The sequence below is a fragment of the Amblyomma maculatum genome, chromosome 9 (genome assembly GCF_055883805.1).
Source record: "Amblyomma maculatum isolate TAMU_Amacu chromosome 9, ASM5588380v1, whole genome shotgun sequence".
Lineage (NCBI taxonomy): Eukaryota > Metazoa > Arthropoda > Arachnida > Ixodida > Ixodidae > Amblyomma > Amblyomma maculatum.
The window spans coordinates 47,167,530-47,191,934 of NC_139352.1; the positions used below are offsets into that span (position 1 = coordinate 47,167,530).

At 47.1% G+C, this 24,405-nt stretch overlaps 1 long non-coding RNA gene across 1 annotated transcript in view; it reads left to right on the forward strand.

Moving 5' to 3' along the window:
• Positions 1-10,460, forward strand: part of LOC146178992 (uncharacterized) — a 45,265-nt gene extending 34,805 nt beyond the window's left edge. The window contains exon 3 of the long non-coding RNA XR_014700906.1: positions 10,308-10,460. This is a non-coding gene — a long non-coding RNA (uncharacterized LOC146178992). The remainder of the gene's footprint in view (positions 1-10,307) is intronic.
• The last annotated feature ends 13,945 nt before the right edge of the window (positions 10,461-24,405 follow it).

Here is a 24,405-nt window from a genome sequence, read left to right on the forward strand (position 1 = left end):
ACCAACCTCCCGAGTAAGAGCTGCGCAAAGGAGAGGCAAACGGGCGAAAGACAAATCGCGTTTGCGCGTGTCCTGTACTTTATTTGCCGTCTTGTGCCTCCTTCGGTCAGTTTTTACCGTGCGTCCAAAATGAGCCAACCAGCCCGACAAGTTCCATCAAAGCACTCTCCGTACTCAATGTCAAAATAGATATTGAGTGGAGTGAGCTGTTCACGATGTCTAAAGATGTAGGGGGGGGGGGGGGCAACTTGAATTCAGAAAAAAAAAAAAAGAAATGTACAGAAGTGCAGAGAAGGTCCTCCATGCGGAGCATCCGTTTAATCATGCTGGTCTTTAATATTGGGTAAATGCGCGACAACATGCAAGATATGTATCGGGACGCAAGGTTACTGGGACACACACAGCCTTCGCATTCTCCAAATTGGGTGGTGCAGTGGTAAGACGCCCGACTATTGTGCCGGAGTACCCGGGTTCGATCCCGACCGCGGCGGCTGAGTTTCGACGCAGGCAGTGGTTACGGCGCCGTCTTTATACCAACACTCTGCTGTGCCCGGCAGCACTAAAACATTTTAATCCCTCCTTCACGGGCAGTTGTCCGCACTGTGCGGAGAAGTCTTCGGACATCTACCACATGGTGTGGGCTTGCCCATCCAACCCAGCTATTCCTCCTCACTCCAACCCCACTCGGGAGGACTGGGAGGCGACCCTGCTCGGCTGCTATGACCTGCAGGCCCAAAAGGCCTTGGTCGAGCGCGCCCGGGCAGCGGCCGACGCCACTGGGGTCCCGTACTAGGGACCCCACCCAGTATCTGTAAGGGCTGGATGTTCATAGATCCGGCCGATGCATACATCTACCCTTTTTGATTCAATAAACGTTTGTCACCACCACCAACTCGACTACTGTTCCCTAGGATGCGGGATCGAATCCCGGCATCGGCGGCAGATTTTTGATGGAGGTGAAAAGCAAGGTGCCCGTGTGCTGTGCGATGTCGGTGCACGTTAAAAAACCCCAGGTGGTCGAAATTTCCGGAGTCCTCCTCATAGCCTGAGTCGCCTTGGGACGTTAAACCCCACAAAACCAAACCAAACCGAAACAAAGAAGCGTCCGTGTGCTGTGCGATGTCAGCGTTGTTGTTGTTGGTGTGGCTGTAGGAAGAAGGAAAAATAAGTGCACGGGCCTGCTACTGGCTCTGTCGCTGGGCCACCTCCGCTGCCGCGTGCAGACAGAAGAGAAAATAGAGAAGAAAGAAAAGGAAGAGGGAGAGATAGACGCGCGCCGCAACAACAGGCGTCGTCCACCCCCGAAGCGGTGGCGGGTGCAATGACGGCCTATAACAGATAAAAAGATTCGATGGAAGCTAGGCAAGCCGCCGCCGCAAGCGGCGATGAGCTACCTGTCCCCCAGCCCCATCAGAGAGATCCAAAGCGAGGCGATGTTAGCGCACGTTAAAGATCCTGGTCGAAATTACTCCGTAGCCCTCTTTCTCTCTTTCCACTTTCACTCCCATCTTCCTCCCTTCCCTTACGGTGCGGTTGAGGTGTCCACAGAAAACAAGTGAGACAGTTACCGTGCCTTTCCCTTCCTATAAATCAATCAGTTTCTCTCTTCTGTCTGCACGAGGCAGCGAGGTGGCTCATCTATAGAGCCAGTAGCAGGCCCGTGCATTTTCTTTTCCTTCTTCCTGCAGCCACAACAACAACATTGTCCACAGTGGAGATGGTGGTGGTGAAAAACTTTATTTAGTGGAGCCGCGAAATGCTCGTTACAAGGGCTGGGCCGGCTCCTGATCACGGGTGGTGGCCAGCAGGCAGTGCCTGACGGCGACCGCTTCAGCCCTGTCGACCCGTCTCCTTTGTGGAGCCGGTTCTGAGCTGGAGACCGCGATCTCCCAAGCCTCGTTGTCCGTAAGGCGCCATTCGGCCGGTGGTTGAAACTCCGGGCGTCTGAACATAATATGTTCGAATGTAGCTCTCGGGGCCTCGCAGAGGGAACATTTGGACTAATGAGTAGAGGGGGAGAAGAGTGCCAGCAGTGCTGGGGAGGGAAAGGTGCGGGCTTGAAGGTGTCTCCATGTTATTTGTTGTGGTTTAGTTAAGGAGGGGTGTGGGGGAGGGTAGTGAAGTCTTTCAGACCGGTAGTGTAGTGTAATGTCGTTGTAGGTGATCAGCCGATCTCTGGCACTGCCTAGGTCCTCGGTATCTGTTGCTCGGTCGACGTATGCTCGAGCAGCAGAATTGGCCGCTTCGTTACCGGGGTTGCCCGAATGGGCTGGTACCCAGACAAGGTCTATTGGTCGGGGTGTTTGAACGTTGGTAGTTAAGATTTTGTGAGAGGCAGCATGTAGCTGGCCTCGGGCGAAATTTAGTATGGCAGTTTTAGAATCGCTGAGGATAAGGGTGGCAGTGGAAGAGACTATCGCGATGGCTATAGCGGATTCTTCCGCTTCTACGGACGTTCGGGTAATGATAGAGGCTGATGTGATGTGTTCGAAGCGGCTGGATACCGCGCATATCGCATAAGCTGAGCGGTGTGGATATTCTGCGGCGTCCACGTAGACCATGTCGGGTTCGTTCGCATGTGCTCTGTGTAGGGCACGTGCTCTCGCTTTTCGTCTGGTCTGGTTATGAAGGGGATGCATGTTTTTCGGAAGTGGGTGGACAGTGAGGTGATCGCGGACTGTCTTTGGAACTGCATAAGTTTCTACTGGAGGGGGACCAAACGGTCTAAGTTGGAGAAAGGAAAGAATGTGGCGACCAGTTGGGGTAGTGAAGAGCCGTCCTAGTTGGGCGATGCGGTGGGCTTCCACCAGTTCGCTGAGGGTGTTATGAACTCCCATGCCTAACAGTCGATAGGTTGGGGTGCGCTTAGGTAAGCCGAGAGCTGCCTTATAAGCGTGTCTGATGAGAGCATCCACCTTGTCTGTCTCTGTTTTTGTTAGATATAAATACGGAATCGAGTAGAGAATGCGGCTTATAATAAATGCCTGTACTAAGCGTCTGAGGTCATGCTCGCGCATTCCACAGTGCTTGTTGGCTATACGTTTGATTAGGCGGGTGATCTGATGTGTTGTGTTAGTCAGTCTGGAGAGTGTATCCGTGTTAAGGCCGTTGTCTTGTATGAACATACCTAGTATTCGAAGTTTGTGAACTTGTGGTACTTGGCTGACCATCTGCGGTGATGAGCATAGGGGGTTGGTGGTGTTTCCGCGGGCTTGGGTGGAGTGTCAGGAGCTCGGATTTGGTGAAGGAACATGCAAGGCCTATTGAAGCTGCGCATCTTGACACCATGTCTGCCCCCTCCTGAAGAGTTTCTTCCATGCTACCTACATTCCCAGTGGTGGTCCACAGGGTGATATCATCTGCATATAGAGAATGGGAGAGGTTTGGAATCTGTGACAGCTTTTTAGCCATGGGGATGAGTGTGATGTTAAATAAAAAAGGGGAAAGGACTGATCCCTGCGGGGTGCCTCTATTACCGAGGGTAAAAGTGGGGGATTTTAGGGGACCGAACCGAATTTCTGCTGTGCGATCCCGGAGAAAGGCTGAAATGTAAGCATGTGTTCGGTTTCCCACATTCAGAGTGGATAGTGCATCCAATATAGAGGAGTGATAGACATTGTCAAATGCCTTTTGCAAGTCTAGAGCCAGCAATGCTCTTGTGCGTTTGCAGTGTCGGGGATGGAGAATTTCTTCTGATATCTGTAGCATGACATCTTGGGTGCATAGGTGGCTGCGGAAACCCAGCATTGTGTGAGGAAAAAGGTCGCGGGTTTGCATGTGTGTATGTAGCCGATTCAAGACAACGTGTTCAAAAAGTTTACCAAGACATGAAGTTAGCGAAATGGGCCTAAGGTTTGAAAGAGTGAGCGGTTTGCCGGGTTTAGTTCGGTGACGTCAGGAACGGCACAAAAAAAAAAAAAAAACTGATTTATTTATAGGAAGGGAAAGGCTCGGTAACTGTCTCACTTGTTTTCTGTGGACACCGCAACCGCGCCATAAGGGAAGGGAGGAAGATGGGAGTGAAAGTGGAAAGAGAGAAAGAGGAGCCGTAGTGGAGGGCTACGGAGTAATTTCGACCACCTGGGGATCTTTAACGTGCGCTGACATCGCACAGCACACGGACGCCTCTTCGTTTCGCCTTCATTGAAACGCAGCCGCCGGTGGTCGGGTTCGAACCCGAGTACTCCGGCACAGTGGTCGGGCGTCTTACCACTGCACCACCCCGGCGGGGTCTCAGGAACGGCACAATTGCACTCATATGTCGGTTTACTTTGGGGAAGGAGGTGAAGGAATTGATCACACATAGAGAAAATGAATGTAATCATGTTGGAAATTGTCCTCGGATTCAAACAGCCCAGCGTAGTGATAGTGATGATGATAATGACAGAGATGATTGACTATGACGTCATCATGATGTAAAATCTGGCCATGACCTCACGACTGCATGGTGATGACGTCACAAGGCGATTTACGAGAGATGAACCTGCCGGGCGTCCAATCCAGGCTCCCGTGCGGCGCCATTTATATGGCGCTTCCTCGAACGCCGCACCACACAGCAAACAAAAGCACACGCAGTACAGTATTCGGAGTTTCCGTCGTTATCGAAAGCGTCGCTATCTCCCCGACCTCGAGTCAGCTGATTGGTATAAAGACGAGTCTCCAAGTATAATTACGGATGATACCTTAGTCGAACCAAAAGCAACCAGCATCCCTGTGTCATCTGTCTTACAAGAGAGTGTAAACTGTCCTATTTTTTTTCGAGTGAGTTTTAGTGCAATTTCTGACACACTAGATTGTGATTACGTGGCCTTATTTTACGTCACATCGTGCTCAAGAGCCTACGGCTCACCCCATTCGCAGTGCGCCACGAGACAATCGACCAATCTGTTTGCCAACATTGACGTCAGACGTCACACGGGTGCTTCGTTTTGTTCTGTTTTCCAGAATAATGCCTGGTTTTTGTAATAATATGAATCGCTTTTGCGTCAGGTAGCTCCTATTTTGACGCAAAACCGTATTCGCAGCCGTCATGTTGTTTTAGAGAATATACAGGCTACAACACGAGCCAACGAATTACATCTCTAACAAATACTGAAATTCGTATCAAGAGAATATGCTCCGACATCTAAACGCGCGTGATCTAACGAAAGGTAGTAGAAATGGCTATAACCATAATGATAGAACCTGTTGGATAACGACATGCATAAAAGGCTGTTTTGTTACATTAGTGCGCATCGCATTTGGTGCCCGCGGAGTAAATAAGGTTTGTCTATCGAAGGGCGTTACCATAATGGATGGCTCTATTGTTAGCAAGAATGGGAAGAAGACATGCGTGGGAGTGCGGCAGGCGCCCTCGCTCTATAGCGTCATTTTATTAACTCCACGTGTCGCGTATCCAAGTTGCTGTCGTCTCTTTCCCGCCTGCAACTGTAGACTATCAAAAGAAAAAACCAGGAAGAATTGGTTTTTAAACAGTGCCGAGAAGTGGGCATCTCGTGAAAATAACGTAAATGGTCAGGCGGTCTTGAATACTATTACAATAGCTACAATGTACTAGTTCACTGTACAATACCGTTTTATTAACGAGTTGTATTTTTGAGCGCCTTCCACTGCCATTTTACCGCAGTGGAGGAAAGAGAAATGTTTCCACGAAAACAGCCATTGTCAAACTAAGTTGTCTGGAGTCTGCAGCACGGGGTGAAACCGGCGGAGAAGACGCGAAGCGGAAAGAAGGAAACCTTTCTCCACTTTCAAGGGTGAGCATGAGAGACAAAGGAAAAGAAAAGGAGAGGGGAAGATTGATTGATTGATTGATTGATTGAATGTTCTTTATTGAATGGGAAGGCTCATGGCCATGGATGGGGATAAAGGGGAGTAGACAGAATCTTCATTATTTAGGTCGTCACCCGAATCACATTGCTCTAAGCAGGCCACTAAGCGAGCCATACTTGGCAAATATCTGTGTGTTAGCATCAGTTTCTAGAAGGGAATGGTAGTTCAGGCGGTAGGGTTTGATCTCGGAGCGTCCAGTAGAAAAAGCAGGGCAATCCCAGAGTAGATGAGATATGCCGCCGCGAGTTAGAGTCGTGCAGTGGGGGCACGTAATCATTTTCTCCGTATACTGACGCCAGCGAGAAGGGAAGAAAGCGTGCTAGGTGAGCAACTACGGCTGCTTGGGCGTGTTGGTTATCCATTAGTGACAAAATAGAGCAACAACAACGAGACACACGAGAGACAAGCGCTGACTTACAACTGAGTTTATTGCGAAGAAACATGCCTTATTATACATGTGCAACAGCCACGTGCATCACAATCATATCGCTCAAGCATTGGAAAAAGTAACAGAATTTGTAAACATGCAGGCGCGTCAATTTACAACATGTCCAGTTCACTTTTTGTTAATGCAATAGACGGTGTGATGATACACTTGTCATTCAGCTTCGCTATAGCAGCTGCCTCGATAATCTCGCGGACAAGCTGTTCTTTGTGCTTGACAAGCACTTTGCACCTGCTGAGTTGCGGAGCACAAGTTTTTGAGGGGCAGTCTCTGCAGTGAACCCCTAAATGTTGGCAAGCCTGCTCAAAATTCCCTTTATGCTCTAATAGTATTTCATTGAAACATCTTCCCGTCTGCCCAATGTACTCCTTTCCACAGGACACCGGCAAAGAATACACAAGGCCTTCAGTACATTCAACAAAAGGTTTTTTGTGCTTTGTCAGGCACACCTGTTTTTTACCACTTGAATTATTGTTTACCTTTCTACAGAGACTTTTCAATTTGTTAGGGGCAGTGAAAACCACATTAACACCAGCTTTTCGTCCAATTCTTTTAAGGCGATGAGAAACAGTATGGATGTACGGCACAGCAACCACCTTCCTCTTATCCTTTATTTTCTCTTGCCCACATTGTTGTTCAAGCCTTGGCAATCTCAAGCGCTTATTCATCTTCTTGGCAACCGACACCAGCACATGCAAAGGATAACCAGCACTAACAAAACGTTCTGTCTGACGTAGGAAGCTAATTTTCATTTTGTGCACGCATGATTTCTTTAAAGCATTTGTCAAGCATAAGTTCACAATAGCTCTTTTTGTCAGCTTTGAGTGAGCCGATAGGAACGGCAGTGGCACCTAGGCTCATATCCCCAACAAGTATGCCCTCTGGTAAACTCAAGATTGAGATCTAAAAATCTCAAAGACACTTGAGATGGAAGGAAGCTCATGAGTAACAGCAAGTGGCTTTAACGCATGAGAAAAGTGACAAACAGCCTCCAGTACTGCTTCCTGGTTGTTCGAGCCTTGGCCTTCACACGGCACAAGGTAGTCGTCGACATACCTGAACACTTTCTTGACATTTGTGCCAGCGAGAATATTGTTTAAGACCCTGTCTTTTTGGGCAAGGTACAAATCAATAAGAAATGGCGCGATACATGACCCGATACACACCCCGCGTTTTTGTAGATACACTTTATCCTCCCAGAGGACGTAAGTCGACCTGAGGTACAATGAAAGGAATTCCAGGAACCCTTGGATTGCCATTCCGCAGTCGTTTTGAAAAGCGACCGCACCAAACGTATCGATGCATTCTTCAACACAATTCATCAATTCGTCCTGGGGAATGGAATAATATAAATCTTTCACATCCATGGAACACGCTGTAAAGTCACTGCTAAAGTTGTCACTTAAAAACATCACTACGTCGTCAGAGGATTTTACCTGAAAGGGGTCGTCAATAGTTAGCAGTTTTAGTTTTTCCTGCAAGAACTTGCCGAGCGTCTTTTGCCAAGCGCCGTCCTCAGAAACTATTACCCTTAAGGGCCAGTCAGGCTTATGCGGTTTTACATTGAAAGATACGTCCAGGCAAGATTTCTTGCAAGTTGTGATTCCTTGTAAGAGGCGGTCAAGTTTTAGTCTTTTACAAAGCCGTTTAGCTGATGGCTTTGCCTTCCTCAAAACTGAAGTATTGTGCTCGTCAAAAACAGATGTGATGGCTTTTAAAGCCTTAGCCTTGTACAGGTGCTTGGGAATTACAGCAAAACCCCCCTCTTTGTCAGAGGTCAGCAACGCGAGGGAATTAATTCTCTTTCAGGCACCTAACAGGTTTTCCCACCGGTAGGTTTTGGTAGCTCGGTTGGACGCAGCTGACAACCTGGACCCCATCGGAAACGCACCTTGCACTTTCAGACTCAGGGCCTCTTTTTGCAACTTGACGAACCAAGGCTAGCAGCTCCGGTGTAGTCTTTTTAGGTTGGGTGGCGAACTTTGGACCAAGACAACACTTCGCGCACCGTTGATGGCAGAACCTCGACGCCGCATGTGAAGATCTTGTTTTCAGTGCACTGTTTTCAGAGAACGGCGGCCTAACTCCCGCTCTCTCCGCCAGGAGCGCCACAGGTGTTGTGACGTTAGACAGCTGTATGACAGTAGCATTGATAATGGCCAGACATGGCAGTAATTGAATTACAGTAATGAAATGACTGTAATTTAATTACTTTTCCCGGTAATTTGCAATGTAATGAATTACTTTATTGGTTTGGTAATTTAGTAATGTAGTGAATTTCTTTTTGGTAGTAATTTCACAGCAAAGTAATTAACTCCTCTCGAAATTACTTTTACTGAAGTGCGCCATCACTCCTTCAATAGACAACAAAGTAGAGTGCGCGAAAGCAGGAACGACGTGCTGCAATCCAAAGCCAGCGTAAAGGATCGGCAAAAGGAGATAGAATTGAGCAGAACTATAGTGAACTAGAATATTCTGGAGAACAAGTTGTTGTTTTGTTTAATAGCTTTACTTAGTTTTTGCATTTATGGAAACTAGAAAGTAATTTCAAAGCATTTGAATTACTCAGTAGAAGTAATTGTAATGTAATTTCATTACTTTTTGGGAGCAGTAATGAGTAATGTAATTTAATTACTTTTCTGCGATTTTCAGCAAAGTAATTAGTAATGTAATTTAACTCCTTTTCAAAAGTAATTTTGCCATGTATGATAATGGCGGTGCATTTAGTTGATAATAATGATGAGAGCAAACGTAATGCACCGTATGCAGCACCAAAACTCCAGTTTTCGCATTTCTGCAGTGTAGATTCCACAATGCTCTCAATTTTTTCAATTTCAACTGAGTGTTAACACTTTTAAGAACGTGCATTTTAGTATTCAGTTGAGTTTTAAGCTTGATTGAATACACCCATATTATCATTAATTGCTATCCCCATATAGAGGCTGTTTCACTTAGAACTGCTAGCAGTTATTTAGTATACAGTTATGAAAATAAAGGAGCGCTTGATTTGGCATATTATTATTAGCGTGTACCAGAAAACACGTAATTCGCGTCAACGAATTCCACCGCGAAAGCCAACATGCGAACTCCAGAGGAACGTTTAACAATTTTTAAAGTACAAATTGTAAGTATTATTTTTAGGGTTATCATTTATTCGCAAGTTTGCAGCACAAAGTAAATATCCAATCTGCAGTTTTTTTTTTTCTACGACCACAAAAAAATTGTCCCTCAAGTAATTCAGCAGCGAAGGCAAATTTTTCATACTAAATAATAATAATAATAATAATAATAATAATAATAATAATAATAATAATAATAATAATAATAATAATAATAATAATAATAATAATAATAATAATAATAATAATAATAATAATAGTTGGTTAGCAGAAATTGAGAAATATTGAAAGGGTATTTTTTTAAGTACAAAGGGCTTTTCAGTCAATGGTAAATTCAGCAGACAAAACCAGTACGGGCAAAGTTCGGAGGAGGACTGCTGCAAGGTAGTAATGCGCCCCCATTCGTCAACAAGTCGTCGGCCGAGGTGGTTGTGTCGCCTTTAGGCCGTCCGTTCAATGTTGGTTGTCCGCTATAGTGCACCTTTTATGACATATAGGGGGAACCACCTGTCGTATTCATGGGGATCATATGCGCGTAGGAGCACAACTATACTCTCTCTAATAACTGACTTAAGTATGGAATCTAGGAGTTCTTTTCGGCCAATCACGAGAGTGCGTTAAGCATGTTTCTCCGCGCCGCGTCGTCTGCACGTCGTCTGCTCGTGGCCATGCAGATATGGTTGGAAAAGAGTACAAATAGACGCTGTTTATGCGCCAAGCTTCAAAACAAGATCCGGAAGATTTAGAAAAGTATTCTGGATGACGTTCCGCTGTCACATCCGCGCATTTACTGCATCGTATGTAAACGAGGCCGCAGCGACAATTTCAGCCTAGTGCCGCCATCTGGTATTTGGACTGAGGCTATTTTTGCCAATGAATTGACTCCATTTTTTTTAATGGCCCCGAACCAGGATTGGCTACCCCACCTGCCCTGCTGACTCTGTTGACCTGCAGCACTTGATCTGGACCTGTCCTGGAACGGCGAGTCTCCGTGCCCGCTTCACATCTGCTCACCACATTCAGACTTACAAAGACTGGAAAGTCTCCAATACCAACGCCAAGCGCAAGCTAGACTTCATGTCGGAGTATGGCGCCCTCAACCTCACCTAACCCAACCCCTTCCCCTATAGGCCTCAGGTCATTGTTATGAATAAATATTTATGAATGAATGAATGAATGAATGAATTACTCCATAGCCCTCCACTAGGGCTCCGCTTTCTCTTTTTCCACTTTCACTCCCAACTTCATTTCCTTACAGCGCGGTTCAGGTGTCCACAAAAACAAGTGAGAATGATACCGCGCCTTTCACTTCCTGTGAACTAAACGTTATTATTATAAGTACCCGGGCTCGATCCCGAACACAGGTGGGTCACCACCGCTTGCGGTGGGGGCTAGCCTGGCACTCAATTTTTATTTATTGTAGGTCGTCATTGCACACGCCACCGCTGGTGGTGGACGACGGCTGTTGTTGCGGCGCGCGTCTTTCTCTACCTCTTTTCTTTCTTCTCTATTTTCTCTTCTGTCTGCACGGGGTAGCGGAGGTTGCCCCGCCGGGGTGGTGCAGTGGCAAGACGCCCGACTACTGTGCCGGAGTACCCTGGTTCGAACCCGACCTCGGCGGCTGCGTTTCGATGGAGGCGAAACGAAGAGGCGTCCGTGTGCTGTGCGATGTCAGCGCACGTTAAAGATCCCCAGGTGATCGAAATTACTCCGTAGCCCTACACTACGGCTCCTATTTCTCTCTTTCCACTTTCACTCCCATCTTCCTCCATTCCCTCACGGCGCGGTTGCGGTGTCCACAGAAAACAAGTGAGACAGTTAACGCGCCTTTCCCTTCCTATAAATAAATCAGTTTTAAAGGCAGCGGAGGTGGCTCAGCTATAGAGCCAGCAGCAGGCCCGTGCATTTTCGTTTCCTTCTTCCTACAGCCACAACAACGACCGCCAGCGGCTGCGCCTAGGTGGAGGTGAAACGAAGAGGTTGTTGTTAGGGTCATTTGTTAAACCTACACTAGCTACACCAGTGCAGCAAAAATCTATTAGGTATAGGAGATTTCCTACACACGTGTAGATGGTGTAGGTTAAACAAATGACCCTGTTGTTGTTGTGTGCGATGTCAGTGCACGTTAAAGATCCCCAGATTGACGAAGGTACTACTTAGCCCTCCACTACGGCACCTCTTTCGCTCTTTGCCTTTTTACTCTGATCTATTCCTTACGGTGCAATCCGACCTCGGCGGCTGCGTTTAAGAGGCGTCCGTGTGCTGTGCGATGTCAGTGCACGTCAAAAATCCGTCGAAATTACTCTGTAGCCCTCCACTACGGCTCCTCTTTCTCTCTTTCCATTTTCACTCCCACCTCCCTTCCTTCCCTTTCGGCGCGGTTGAGGTGTCCACGGAAAACAAGTGAGAAAGTTACCGCGCCTTTTCCTTTTTATAAATCAATCAATCAGTTTACGGTGGGATAGAGGTGTCCACAGAAACAAGTGTGATAGCTACTGCGCCTTTCCCTTCCTGTGAACCAATTATAAGAAAAATTATGACAAATTTTTCAAGGTCAAATTTTCTCCCATGCTGACGGCTTGAAAACCTGGAGTAGTGAAGCTTTCGCTTCAAAACAAGTTCGCTCCGAATCGAGACGCCCAGCTTCGAAGAGCGCCGCCATATTGGCTACGCATTTTTTTTTTATGTGCAAGAGTTGCAGACGCTAAACTTGGGGCGTATAGCCTATGTAAAGCGAGCGTAAGTTAATTAAGGCTCGATTTGAAAGAGCGTTTCACTAATGCGCATTTTAATACACTCGTATGACCATTTTAACCAGCACTACATTCCACAGCGTAAGAGCGTCCCCTCTGCACTCATCGGAGCTTTTGCACCTCTGAAAGGAACTACTGGAATAAAGTATACGTAGTTTGTCCCATCCTGATGCCCATAGCTTCCAGACTGCTGCAAACAGTTTCTGAGACGGCATGTAGTCACTTTAATTACACCTTACAAATGCACTTCACATGAGATCTGCGCGCTCTCCGCTCCCATTGGAGCACTTGGAAGGCACCACGTGACACGCGTGACCCTGTGACGCGCGCTCATCGCGAGGCTGGCTCTCGGCTCAATCTTTCTCCCGTGTGTGGCACGAGAATGATTTGTGAAGACTTTCTTCCAAGGACAGCGCTTTTAAAAAGACAATTTTTAAAGACTAATTTTCTGTATAACAACCTGTAAATTCAATTTCCCGCCTTTATTGCACCACAGCATGTTGCTTATCCGTGAGGCCTTCTGCGACGCAAAAACTCCGCGGCCTTTTATTGTTGCCGAAGAAGCGAATCGAACAAAGCGCCGATCAGTTTTCGGATACACTCTGGAAGGCGATCCGAGGAACCTCCATGGCCCACTGTTTACCCTTCGCCGCTCGATGTGCAGCTGCGGAGGACGATAGCAATATTTTCACCTGTTGCTGTGAATAGGCGTCGGGACCGGATTAGATCGAATGTATTTACAGTCTCCCGTCCAAACTCATCGACGTAGTTAAGGCCCAGTGCACAAGTAACCAAGCCTTTATGACACATATTATCCATTCACCTAAGTCTGCCCATTTCGGTATTATTGTCCACTGTTATGGCAGCCTAACAGATAAGGGGATAATTTAATTGAATAACATAAACAGGCAGGCATACATTAATCTATAGGCCAATGGATAAGACGGTCGCATTTGTCGGTGCACAGAGACATTGGACGACAAAATGACAGCTTTACGGAATGAGAGCAAGGTCGATCGCCAGGCTAACGTTATTGTCTCAGATGGAGGGAAACCGACAGATAAAAATATCGAAGAATGCATCAATAGATTGACACGGTGTATTAGAGGCGACGAAGATGTTTCTCAAACGTTGGGAACCTAAATTACGAGGTCTTTCCGGATGACTTTCAAAAGTCTAGACTACTCGCGCTCCCTGAGGTGGTCCACGTGGTCCGCCTGGAACCATACTACGACCGAAACAATTGAATTTTGTGTATATTTGTGTGTAGACGTAAGCCCAGCGACTGCCTTCCGTGCTGTCTTTTTTTTCTCTCAATCACAGTCTCCCAGCATTGGGACGATGCTTATTTACCCGGGGGGGGGGGGGGGGGGGGCAATGGCACGGCGCATTTCCCGTCGTCGCTTCGTGCTTATCGCGAGCGCTCTCCTCGAGACGAAGAAGCCGAAGTTCTGACGTTGAGCCGCTGGCCTTGCCTAGCTCGCTGCCGCTGTGCGATCATCGGTGACTTGTGCTAAAACCTGGCTCCGTGACAAAATGAACAGAAATACCTACAAATCGATGTTTTATTGCAAAATACATAAATTGGTTGGACACGCAGATAGATTAGAATGAAAAATAGACTGACGAAGACCAATAAGATGAATTATATGGACATCTAGATGTAGAAAAGTAAACGTGCAAAAATATGTAGCAGGCGTACAGAGAGACTCGTAGATAGATAGCTACGAGAGAGGCGTACCGGTGTATGTATGTATGTATGTATGTATGTATGTATGTATGTATGTATGTATGTATGTATGTATGTATGTATGTATGTATGTATGTATGTATGTATGTATGTATGTATGTATGTATGTATGTATGTATGTATGTATGTATGTATGTATGTATGTATGTATGTATGTATGTATGTATGTATGTATGTATGTATGTATGTATGTATGTATGTATGTATGTATGTATGTATGTATGTATGTATGTATGTATGTATGTATGTATGTATGTATAACTGGTAGGAAAGCTTTAGTGGGAAAAACAAATGTTTTACGTCCCGTCTGCCAGACCTACTACAGAAGCAGGCGAGGAAAACCTAGACCCGCCGCGCCTAGCTTAGCCTTGGCGCTTTCTGCCCATATCTGACTCACACAGACGAACAATGGCCACTAGGCGGGGAGTCCTTGATCAGACTCATCTACTAGCCGTTGTTACATAAAAATATCAGAATGAGATTTGGCGTAGCGGTACACGTTAAGAGCTTCAGCTTAGCACAGCACACGGCTGCATCATATGTACACAAAAACGGCACGCGACACCGCATTTACGGCGCAGGTTAGGGTTATACCAGTCGCCGTAATGCCCCATTATGGGATCATTTATGCTGCTCCTGGACATTTTATTGATGTTGCAGGCGAATAAAAATGTCAAGCTCACAGAGAGTCCAAGAAACAAATAAACAATGTAAAGGACCAAGGAAACGACTGCCGATTTATTCGCGAATCGCGTGTAGTATGACTCAAAGGAAGAGGGTGAGGAAGGAAAGGGGAAAGGACGTCTCGAAGGGCGACCGCAGCTGGGCGTGTAGATTACAATGTGAGCGCTTGAAAAATCTGGCGCAAATTTATACGCAGAACTGTTCTCGGCCTGGCCGACATCACGAGGCTGCCCTCCCTCTCACCGTACTCCCCGGCCACTCCTCACGTGAGCAGGTTCTGGCGGGTAAATACAGCAGCTGCGGAAACTGCTAAGCCGCTTTGTCTTGCCCCCAAACAAGGTGGGAAGCGAGACAGTGCGCAGCGTCTTATTCCGCCGTCATTGTACGCCAACGATTTGGACTTTCGTCGCGTAGAAGCATCAAGCATTATAGCGATATTTTACTTTGATTCTCTGAGTTCGTCCGCTCAAGTTCTTTTTTCTTTCTCTTACAATGGCTGCTTTGTGTACACCTGTCCTGCCATTTTTGTGTCCCAGATTTGCTGTTGAACAACGCGCGCGCTTCGTCCTCACCGTTTTGTTATGTGCAGTGTTGACGCTTCCAGCGCAAGGAGACGAGCTCGGAAGCTGCTGACTGGGAGAAAAAAAAAAAACTAGTAGCCATGCATGGTTTCATGCAGCCTTGATACGCGGTATCTAAACTGAAACGATATCTAAACCACCTATATCCTAAGTATAGAGGTAAAAAAAAATTCATTTCTGTTCGTTCATGATATAAAGATGTGGCCCGCTATGCATCGTCAACCTTCCAAATCGCTGAAGGTAACATAATTACTGCGACGCGCCACACGGCTTGACACGTCGTAATTTTGTACAAAATCCGGGAAAACAGTTTTTGAACGTAATTTTTAATCGCATTTTGAAGTAAAAATGTCTCATGTTCATGAATATATCGGGATATCCTCCATCGGCAGGCTTGTAGCTTCTGCTAATTATTTTATAAACGTACCCCTTTGGTGTCCTTTGAGCGTCTTGAATAATTATTTGTTGTGAGAGCAGGACAAATTTCACGAGCAAAATTTCTGATACGCGTCGGTATCTTAGAGTATTTCTAATAAGGTGTTCATAAAAGTATAAAGTATGTCACAATACTCCGCAGCTGAATCATAATTATTTTCAAAAACTATAGCTAGTTTCTTTATGGCAGTTCTAGCCACTCCGCGTGAGCTCATAAAAAAAAAAAAAGAAAAAAAAACACATTTAGTGGACGTTCAAAATTCTCCTTAAGAGTAGAAGCAATAACGCATTTAACATCGCCTGTTCTAATAACTCAGCTGCTCATTAGCTACACTCGTACGGCAAAGCATACAGGCGGACCTTTCATACTGTTTGCGCACCATCTGCACTGTACGATCACGGGTTCTGCAGTGGCCGCCGCATGCTGGCGCAGTTTTTCGGGTTACGATGATGGTGAGCAACAGCGCCTACACCGGGTTTTCAGCGACACAGGACCCTAACGCTACCATGTGGTAAAAGTTTTGGCAACTCAGAAGCTTGCGGTCTGCCCATGCGACAGTAAGAAAGTACGACGCTTAAAGGTTAACTCCGGAGGTTTTTTGGCATTCGAATATTGTAGTAAAAGTCTTACTGTAGGTTCTCCTCTCCGTCCTGACGCATTCCACAAACTTTGGGCGCCGTACGATAATCCGTTCGCGCGCTACGTGACTTTAAAATATGCCGTTTTCATGGCTTAAGTTGAGAGTATTTCTGCGGGCAACACTGAGTTTCTGACGTCACAAACAGTATATCAGCGTTACCAATGTTTATAGATCGTCACTGTCCACTTCCCGCGTGATTATGAAATTGTGGGGTTTATATTGAACTACCTCAGACATTTTGTGCAGTGCGTCATGATTTCCACACTTTATTTTCATCATCCAACGCACGTACGAGTGATTTTCTAATACTGAGTGTGACGTCACCATTTCATCACCTGGGACGTCGTTTCTGGCCGTGAAAGCAGTTTCGGTTTCAATTTGCTGTTTTTTCTTTCCTAAAAATACTTCTAATTGGAATTTCGAAAAACGGTTTTTTGTGTTGTAGTCGGGACATGCCGAGGAATTTAATTCAATCATAAACACAAAATGACGAAAACAACACCGGAGTTGCCCTTTAATAGCGAAAGCATGAAAACGACAATAAAGACCACAGGAGCATCTTTACATTGAACCGTACAGCGCCGGCACGGCCGGCGAACCTCCAAGAACGCACACATTTCTTCAGAACATCATACACGTCGATATGGCGTCGTGGCTGTAGGAGACTTAGTACGTGCCGCCGCGCGCGCGATAAAAGCGCTACGGCCTGTCGTTCGACTCCTCCCAGCTACGCGCCGCTAACTTTTCGGACACCTGAAACTACACATGTCCTCTCACGCATAGTTCAAAGGGCCGCACACGTGCCTGCTCTCGTCGTACTGCTGTAGAGTTGAACGGTGCCGACAGGTCATTCGATCAATTAAAAAAATATTTTTCCTCAGACTATTCTGCTTCTGGGAAAGAGAGCAATGGTTAGCCTTGACCGCCTAGTAAAGAGCAGAGACATTAGTCTGCCAACCAAGATCCGTATAACTCGTGCTATGGTCTTTCCAGTTGGGATGTATGGATGCGAGAGTTGGACTGTGAAAAAGGCTGACCGCCGAAGAATTGACGCGTTTGAATTGTGGTGCTGGCGAAGACTCTTGAGAGTTCCTTGGACTGCCAGAAGATCAAATCAGTCGATATTGTCGACCATAAACCCTGACTGCTCATTGGAGGGTCAAATTCTAAAGTTAAAGCTCAGCTACTTTGGTCATCTGATGAGAAGAGAGGAGTCGCTGGAGAAAGATTTGATGTTGGGAAAGGTTGAGGGTCGCCGGAGAAGGGGTAGGCAGCGAATGCGATGGTTAGATGGCATTCTCGAGGCACTGAAGATGAAGTTATGTGATGTTAGGTAGATAGTGAGAGACCGGAAAGCGTGGCGTGGCTTGGTCCATAGGGTCACGAAGAGTCGGACACGACTGAACGACTGAACTGAAGTGGATAAGAGCAAGTGCGAATACTGCCACGAATGCCATCCCCGCCCTTTTTAAATTTAGCGCCAAGACGAAATGCAACATTAAACACCACAAGATAAACGCACGTGACTTCAAACAAATGGCCTCAGGGCTAAGAGAAGCAATACAAACTACCTGTTCCCAAGCCTACAGGTTGGCCGAGGAACCTCCTAGACCTTGGATAAGGGGTGAATCCCGTCGACGTTGGCTTTGAGCGATAGGAGAACGTTGGTAACCCGAAGGCAGCAGACCCACCACGAGTCTAACGCGTTGAAAAGAAAAGAGCCATGAGTGTCTCTTCTTGTATGCAAACAGGCACACAAAATAATGGAGCAGGAAAACAAGATTGTCGTCTTGAAAACCGAGGGCAGCCTGATGGGATACTTTCCGGCCATTTGTACCAGCTGCCCCGAAGCCGTCAACCCCTCTCACATACGGGGAACTAATCAGTAAGGAAAGCATATGCAGAACCACACAAGGAACACATGGAACAAATAGCCTGGAGGAGTATAGAGGAGTATAGAGGCTATAGGACCTTCTCGAACAGAGCAAAGTATCGCGAAATACGGCCAGAAAATTTCAAAAAATAACACATGTACCCCATGCGGAAAAGTCTGGACATCATTCACGGGATATGAAATTGCAAAGATCAAATACAGAAATATAACTCTCGAGCCCTGAGCAAAACGGCGTGGCAGGCGGAACTGGCCCGCAAGGGTCTCTTTGAGCTGGGCAAGCTGCTCACCAGGGCCAGGGACGCAGCCATTGGGATCCTGGACTAAGGAAAACAACCCATGCAAATACGTAAACAAATTTTAAAGTTCATTCTGTCTCTCTGCCTCTTCTTGAAATGCGACCATCTTCCGCAGCAATATCGAAGCGGAAAACACTGAGTGAAAGGAAACACCGCACGATGGAATGAATCATGGCTGAAGGGGCTAGTACGGATTACACAAGTGTCCGCTAAGCTGACATAACTAAGCGTGCATGGTTCAAATTGAGCTCTCTCTCTCTCTTGCTTTAAACAATGCCGAATGATAAGGCTGTCAAACGATCGTACTCATTGGGTAGTAGCTCAAAGCGCTTCCTGAATAAAACACAGTCACTTGCCTCTGTGTTTGAACGCTTTAATACAAATCGAATTTCGAGAGCAAGTTTCGTATCTCAACATAACGGCTTGAGGGGCTAGTTGGTGCTGCATCTTATTCAGAAATGTGGCGCAACAAACACAAACACAAGAGAAGATACGCCCCGCCGGGGTGGCGCCGTGGTTACGGCGCTCGACTACTGTTCCCAAAAACGCGGGATCGAATCCCGGCCTCGGCGGCCGCTTTCCGATGGAGGCGAAAAGCAAGGCTCCCGTGTACTGTGCGATGTCAGTGCACGTTAAAGAACCCCAGGTGGTCGAAATTTCCGGAGTCCTCCACTACGGCGTCTCTCATAGCCTGAGTTGCTTTGGGACGTTAAACCCCACAAACCAACCAACCAACAAGAGAAGATACACAACACACGCGCACACTACCAACTGTAATAAGAGGAAGATGAGATGTGCCTGAGTGTAGAAGAGGAGGAGTGGGGAAGAGGAAGTGTTTTCAGATTCTTATTACAGTTGGTAGTGTGCGCGTGTGTTGTGTATCTTCTCTTGTGTTAGTGTTTGTTGCGCCACATTTCTGAATAAGAAGCAAGTTTCGTAACCGTAATTTCGCTGCAAGTACTGACGCTATTGGATCTATAGAAGAAGAAGAAGAACCGATCGGCGGGGATCGAAGGGGACGTTATGTTCCCTTTTCCATTGTAGTTATACATCTCAAAATCTAATATCTCTGCACCCCAATTCTTGGCCGATCCCCCTGTGTGGGTATGTGCCATCACATTAGAGGAGAACAACAACAACAACAACAACAACAACAACAACAACAACAATGTTCCCTTTCACCCTGTGTGGGTATGTGCCACCAAATTAGAGGAGAACAACAACATTCCCTTCCAGAAAATGACCTCTCATCTCCTACACCGCGGCTCCGGCTTCAGCAGAACTGCACAGAACTGCGAAAGCAAGAGGTGCGCATCTGCTCTGGTGCTGCAGTGATACGTCGAGACAAACAATGGCCGCAGAAAAGACAGAAAGCATCAGCAACAATGCTATACCGCGGCCCGAGCAGATTCAGCGCACGTGTAGACAACGGTTTTCGTGAGACACGCGACGTACAGATGGGGAGAGTCGCAGCCGACTAGTCTTCACCGTGTTTCGGTAGCGTCCTGAGTGCGCTGTTCACGCGGTTTATCTTATAGTACAGCAGCGTCGTGTGTGTGCACTGCGGTGGCACAGCGGGGTAGAACCGCTAGCTGCCCTTTTCGCTGGTGCCCATTCGAGTGTAGAGCGGCACCTACGAGTGCCACAGGTGTTGTGAAACACAGGTGAACACTCCGGTGACTCGTGCCCTTTGATGACACGTTGGAGCACCGCTTGAATTTCATTTGGCACGGACGGCTCTATGCTAGCTCGCAACATTGTTGCCGCCCTCTTGCAGGTGGAGGGAGGCACACGGATGTGCAAATAAAGGTGGCTGTGTTTTCGGTATCAGGTTAAACAGCCGTTTTAAACTATAACTTTAAGGAGAAAAACAAGGTCGTAGTGATCGAACTGAGCCACTGAGGTTAGCCACGCTCGTCGCAGGGGAAAAGGGAATTGGAGTATGAGGAACAGACGGATCGAGAAAGGGGTAATTCGCATTGGCGCAGGCCAATTCAGGCAGGAGGAGTCACAGCGAAAGCCGCATAGGATCATAAAGTGCCGCTCAACGTGAGTCAGCCAAGTGGCAAGGTTGTTGAGGTAATGTTAGCAGTCAGACTCTGAAGTATAGAAGCCGGTCTCGTCGTCCATGTCAGGGGGGTCGATCATCACCCATAAAAGAGACTCGCGGCAAGACTCATGCTCAGGCTTTGTAACTATCAGCGATGTTTCGGCCGAGAAACTTACAAAAATTATGGGTACGTAAAAGCGCCGGCTTATTTCAGGGTGGATATAAAACGCTAGAATGTGCGAGGTAGCCACTGTAGTAATTTGTAAAGGTACTGCGAACGCTCCCACTAGAACGAAGCGCGGTGCTAACAACAGACTTTTAGTTTACCGTTAGCGCTTACGTGGCCATTTACCGCTACTTCGCGACGTCAGCCCAGCACGCGCTGATTGGTGCCTGCGTGCGGAATCCACTGGAATTTGACAGGAACGTGGCGCCATCTGTCACCCTTGAGGTGATCTGCGCATGCGTACTGGCGCTCGCGCGGTAGCGGTAGGAGGTAGAGGTAAACGGTAAGAGGTAGCGCTAAACTAAAGGTCTATATTGCTCCATCCTAAATAGCAGGGAATGTCGTGGTAGTTTAGTCGTAAAAAAGCAACGCGAAGCTAATCGCAGCTTATAGGTGGAGCAATGACTGGGTTGCTGAGGACGCAGCTCCTCACGGCGGGTTTCACACTTTCACTTTTAGCCTCGATGCTAGTCTTTCATGGCCGCGCAGGACGCCGCTTGCCCGCATAGGCACTGTCCAGAAACCTTCCGGGTGTTGGATCGCGCCATCAGAACCACTAAACCTACGGATATTGCAGACAGCGCTGTAGTTGGGGTTGATTCAAATTATCCCCGTGAACAACTTCGTCGACCCGTGCCCTGTGTGGGTGCCGGCATGCCACCCTAATGCCCCCAGAACTCTTCGGAATTGCTCCATTAACCCCGCAAAAGCTGCACGCGCATACGTGATTGTGTTAAGTCGTGTGCATGGAAGCTCACAGTCAGTTCTTTGATCTCTAGAGGCCCGTTCACACTTGCGCCTCGCAGCGGTCGCGCGACCGTTTTGGTCGAACTTGCGACAGTCGCAAATGGTCGCATCGGTCGAAAAGCGGCGGGCCGTTCGGGCACTGCTCGATTTCCAGTAGCGCGATTGCTGGTCGCAAACCGTTAAACCAATCAGCGGCTCAGCTGACGTGAACGTAAGCTATAGCTTTACTCTGTGTGGTGAACAGTCAAGGTAGACACGATGTGGAAAGCAACCCGCAAGTCGCATTCGCAATTGTGAAAATCGGTTGGTTTCTGGTCGCATGCGACTGCCAGTCGCGCGTCCTTCGCGAGTCGCAAGTGTGAATAGACCTTAAGGCGTGTGTCAGTGCCGTGTATCCGTGCACACGTGTGAATGCAGATATGCGCGCAGTGTCTGCTACACATTATAGGATCTTTGAGAGAGAGAGAGGACTGCGAGACATAGTGTGCGTTGACATATCTATATTGTTCGGGTCATTATATGACAGTCAGTGCTATGTCATCACCACCTTCCATTTGCACTCTAGCTGTCTTTTCCGTTCTCCTTCCCTCAATGTGCAGAGTAACAGGCCAGGGTGACGATATCATGCACCGTTCGACTTATATGGCTTTTGTTAGAGTAAAAACTTATAGGCTTGGTGCAGCCATGCAGCCCCGCATTGCACCCTGCATTACCTGATTAAAATAAATTGAATCAATGGCCTGGATTGAGTTTAAACAGCAAATGATTTGGATGTAAACCACCTGTCATGGTTGGCAAGAGGCAAAAGGGATGGAAGTAATAAGGGCCCCTCCTCGTTCATAATGGAGAGGAAGGAGAGGCTAATGGGGTGGATATACCGCGGACGTTGGAGGTCCTGACTTAGGTGGAAAAGCGCGAAATCTGGAGGTACAATTGCCGCGGGAAGAATCTAGCGGGTGCCTACCGCATAAAGTATATATCCGCCCACCAGAGAGAGAGAGAGAGAAAAAAAAAAAAACCAAGTGACGAGCCGGAATAGCTACCCTACAAGGCGTTAAGCTCGAGATATGTATTTCACTGTATGTGCTTGATTTGCTCGAGGTTCAACGAGTTCGAAACCCACCGCCGGATACCCACCGCCGGACACCCACCACCGAACATCCACCGCCGGACACCCTCGGTAAAAATTGGGTACAAGCGTTCCCCGGCCTGGCGCCCGGCTCCTCTAAGGAAATGCGCTTAGGGGAAGCTCCGTAAATCCCGCTGTGCCCTCGCGGGTCACAAAACCAGTTTCGAATGTCCCAGCCTATTGAAGGTGGTTACCCTCGGCTAAATGCAGTTCGCGATGCGAACAAGGCAAAAAAAGCCTCGATGCCCTCAACGCGCGCTAAGCTCGTGCATGCCCCTAGCGCAACGGCATGTGTCCTCGGAGAGGAAACGAAACGCCCCACTCACCCTGTGCGAATCCTGGGTGCAGATCGACTCCCTCCCAGCGCCACGGTGCCTCCGCGATGACACACCCCTCTCTCGCGAGGCGCACACACCGTCGCCTGCAGTTCTGGAAAAGAACCATCGCCAACTCTTTTTTTTCTCTTTTTTGCCGGTCATCACCAACATAAAACAAAACAAAACCAGCAAAAACAAGCTACAAACAGAATGCTCACAGCAGAGCGGTTACCACAAGCATGACACTGTTAATACAGAAGCCGGCAGGCTCATACGAGTTGCCTTTGTCAAGTTAAAATTCTTTCAGCTCGCATAGTGGTTCGACTCTTGAAATCCAGTCTGGCACAGTGGTCTTCAATTTGTGCATTTCAACCAATGCGTGTATACTCTCGCGAAAGTAGAGCCTTGCAGGGCGGGCGCGACGTTACCGACCCCTTTTTGCGCACTGTGTGCCAAGTGAGGCTCGCGCGGGCGTTGCCCAATTTCGTTGTTGCCACGGAAAGCATGCCAGGGCGTCTTTCTAGTTTTTTCAAAGAGGTTGTCAGCAGTGTTCGAATTCTGTCAGCTCGCTTCTCGATAGATTATTTAAGTTCAGTGAAAAAGAAGAACCTGTATAAAGCTGTTTGTGACGACTTCTTTTCTGTTCCTGTGTACAGAGCCTTGTATAGCGGCCGTCTAGGTCAAGAACCATCGCCAACTGATTACGCTGGCAACCAGCGATCAGTAAGCGCGTTAAAAAAAGAAAAAAAAAAAAAAAGTCCACATAATTGGCTTTTGCCGCGCGAGGCGGACTCTTTGTTGTCCGATGGCGGAACGGACCACTGCCACATCGGCGCAACTATTTGGGCCGTGACCCCTTTTCCCAAGCATTTCACCCCAGAAGAGCCGAGCACCAGGCCGGGGGAAAGCTTTTACCCATTGAAAAGCCAGTTGGTAACCGGCGGCACTAGGGATCGAACCCGGTACCTCCCGAATGCGAGGCGGATGCTGACGGACGGTTAAAACATTTTGCATAGTAAACATTTCTGATGGCCAACTTAAAACGCATCGACCTTATCTGGGCCTTCGTGAGAAGAACTTAACAAGTCTGGACACACGCAATTTAGCTTCATATTTTCGGTTTAAACCAGCTGCTGAGTCGCGTTCGATTCTAGGACCGAGAAAATATTATGAACGATCTCGCTGCGAAAATTAACATCAGGTTTAAATATGTTAGCCTCTTTTATCACGCATACTTTGAACTAAGCCCAATGTGTAGGCTAACCTTAAAAAAAAAAAGCACAGAAAATTTTCTAACGAATAAATCAGAGGAAACCTATGTAACCCACCGGGGTATATATATATATATATATATATATATATATATATATATATATATATATATATATATATATATATATATATATATATATATATATATATATATATATATATATATATATATATATACAGTGTGGTATTAATTCTCGTAAAATGATGTCTACGAAGTGTATACTAATCAGTATG